At 33.2% G+C, this 3,338-nt stretch overlaps 1 long non-coding RNA gene across 2 annotated transcripts; it reads right to left on the reverse strand.

Moving 5' to 3' along the window:
• Positions 1 to 1,551: 1,551 nt before the first annotated feature.
• On the reverse strand, positions 1,552 to 2,627 carry LOC104773037. Of its 2 annotated transcripts, XR_002037135.1 has the most exons (3): positions 2,262 to 2,627; positions 1,938 to 2,102; positions 1,552 to 1,702 (listed from the first exon to the last, which is right to left on the reverse strand). It is a non-coding gene; the product is annotated as an uncharacterized LOC104773037 (long non-coding RNA). The 2 variants fall into 2 exon arrangements; XR_765012.2 differs by lacking the exon at positions 1,552 to 1,702 and having other exon boundaries at positions 1,741 to 2,102.
• Positions 2,628 to 3,338: the final 711 nt, after the last annotated feature.

A 3,338-nucleotide genomic window follows, 5' to 3' on the forward strand; every position in this document is an offset into this window, starting at 1 on the left:
GAAGGAGCTGTCACGGCACTATTGACGAACACGATGAGTTTTTGACACAATAAGAGAGATTCAAACAGAGTCTTCCAAAGGAGATAGTTTGTGTTGTTGAGTTTGATAGTAACTGTACTCGTGACATGAATGTTGTCAGGGAAAGGATATGAGGTCGCCATTGTAGAACCTGTTAAGGTTTACAAGGCTCTGATACCATGAAAATAAAGATAAACCTTTGAGAAGAACTTGATTCTTTCTTATAATGTCAAGATAGGTTTACACTCTTAGAGAACTATGTCTTATATAGAAACAAAGAGAATAATCTAGAAATAGGTGAGTCATTGTGACAGCTCTCATGACAGCTGTGATGAGCTAGTCATCATCCTTATCTTGCAGAGCACCAAATCGGTTATGGAGCAGGTACAGTCTTTGTCATGACTTGAGAGTGTTGACCAACCTTCTTTGTTGGGCTTCCTCCTTGTTGGACTGTTTTGTGGCCCAACTCACATATATCACTTATAATTTGATCTCGTTTGCTTCTTAAATGTGATTTTGCATAAATGCCACATCTTTTTTTCTCTTTTTCTCTCTCACGAAACCAATGTATCTTGTTGTTATCTTCTAACCGTAAGATTACCTAGTTACCCTTTTAATAACAAACATAAACAACATCGTCCTATTTTATAAGATAGTTTCTGTTTCAACATATGATAAAAGTTTGACTAACATCAAATAAAGTCAAAGTCTTAACCCAAAAAAAAAACAGTCAAAATTTGTATAAATTTTTTTATGGTAAATTAATACATCGATAAATTATGATACTTTGAATTTGAATTTGTTTATTAGATGAATCAATTAATTAATAGCTTTATAAACTTAATCCTATATTCTTAATTGTGTTAATTTACAGAGGTTTTACAATAGAATCATTTGTTGCTGAGCATGTGAAAGAAACTGAAAAAAAACAATAATTAAAGTTTGGCTTTGTCTTAAGCAATTATTATTATCATCAGCAGTTACTAACAGTTAAGCTCCTGGTTACAGAAAACAGAGAGACAATAGAGAGGAATCTGCTCTTCAGAAAAGAGTTAACAAAAGAAAATATGGATTTCGCTATAAGAGATATATTGGCGCACAACTGCACAAGTAATCTTGATACTTCTGCTAGTCATTAAAAAAAAAAAATCGTACATAAATTTTCTGTTTGAACATTGACCAATAAAAAACTTTCTTCTTTTCTCAAAGGGCTGCCTGTATGAGACCCCCAGTAAAATAGTGTTTCAACTAGTATACCCCTGTACTTTTACGCTCTACCTAATTCTCCCTAGACAACATCTATTCTTCCCAATTTCACTTATATTAATTGATTTCTATCTAATCAACCAAAATAAATTAAGCTTTTAAAAATCTAAGTTTTGCGTTTTTAAAATTTATANAAGGAAGATGGCCTATATATATTCCTTGATCAGTAGTATGTCAATGTTTTTTTTCACATATCTCAAGTGACATTCACAATCTTACTGTCTTACAAAGAATACAAAATCCTGATGACTAGCTCTTTATACTCTCTTAAATGTAACTTCCACAAACTTATAAGGAACTGAAACTACAGATAGATGTACTGGCAAAAATAAGGCACTCTAGCAATCGTCTCAAGAACAAAAAACGTTGCATAGATTCGATAACAATACAATCTGTGAAGTATCTTAATCACCAAGTCCTGAGGGGAAACATAAAAGAAAAAAAAAAGACAACATCAGAAGAAATGAAATAACTCTTGTTAATAACATGAACATACAATCAATTATCAAACTTTCTAAATTTCTAGTAAGACGCAACAATATAAAACCCTTACAGTAAGGAGACATTCACTCCTTGCTCATGCTTAATGATTCATGAGTCAAACAAAGTAGTTGAAGAAGAACTCGTATTTGACTACTCAAGTGGTTCTTTACCAGTAAATGTCTCGGCTTTAAATGACTCCTCCACCACCACTTTCTCTTCATCTTCTTGCAAAATCGTTGCTTGAACTCGATAATTGTTCCTGAATTTTTATTCATTGACGGATGATCCTTCCTTTATTCCGGTGGAAGGAACCAAGCTGATTCGCCACATCAATTCTATCACCAAATTTTCCCATTTGAATCGAAACAATGAAAGACCAATCCCAACACCAAAATTGATAGCCATATATAGAAGGAAGTTAAATCACAATTTCATCACTATCTAAATCAACACACTCAAAATCCATTTCAAATCACCGTTAGAAGATTAATTACCTTACGTAAATCACCATTGTTGATGATAGTTCTAACTCAACGAGTCGAGAACCGGAGACGAAGCAACGATGACATAACAAATCAACCGATCATAAACGATCCCTTCCCCATGGGTTGATTTGAGAGGACCACAACCAATTGCTTACCATTTCTCTTTAAATGATTCGATTAGGAGGAGAGTCTCGTCGATACAGGTTTGGTTTTTCTTGCAAAGGCGGAGGTTATACCGGCTAAAGCGGTGGAGTACGGTGAGTCAAAAAGCTAATCGTTTCGGCGGTTCTCCCAGAAGTTGATGAAGATCTCAGATCGAAAGATTCACCTCAAACTTCGCCGGAGAAATATAAATTCTGGAGTTTGATTTTTAGAGTAATGATTTTTAGAGTAATGAATTCTCACAAATAGCACAATTTTAAGTTTTTAGTCCAAAATTAGCACATATTCTCAAATGTTCCAAATTTAGCACAAACTAATATATCATTAATAAAATTAAATTAAAACAAGGATTAAACAAAATGTTGAAATTGTGAGAATTAGAGAATCCGTGTTTCACCGGCGAGAGAGACCATGGAGAGAGAGAATTAAAGCATTGACGGTGTCTATCACGGTTAACACGGCGGCGGCAACTAGATGGACGCTGATTCTTGCCGGAGAGAGAAACCTAACTTTGATTACCCTCAAAGCGAATCACTTGCTAACGATGGTGTTGGGGAAGCTGGTGGCAATAGTAGAGATCCGAGCCGTGGTGAGGCTATGTGGTTAGGAGGTCTAGCTTGTAGCGATAGGGACTAATACCACCGNATGTAAAATATTACGCAAAATGCCACTGTATTTTAATACAAAATATAATAACATAATTTTAATATTAATTTGTTGTAACCTAAAAATGATTATCTAAAAAAATAGTAATTATTAATTTATTAGATTACAAGAAATCATTAATAAAATAATTTCGAAATTATTTAATAAAATAATAATAAAATTATTTCAAAATTATGTAATAAAATAATTAAACAGATTCTATTTATTGTTTCAGAAATCTTAGGAAACAATAACAAACTATTTAGAAAATTATAAAAC

This window comes from Camelina sativa, unplaced genomic scaffold, assembly GCF_000633955.1.
Source record: "Camelina sativa cultivar DH55 unplaced genomic scaffold, Cs unpScaffold00430, whole genome shotgun sequence".
Classification (NCBI taxonomy): Eukaryota; Viridiplantae; Streptophyta; class Magnoliopsida; order Brassicales; family Brassicaceae; genus Camelina; species Camelina sativa.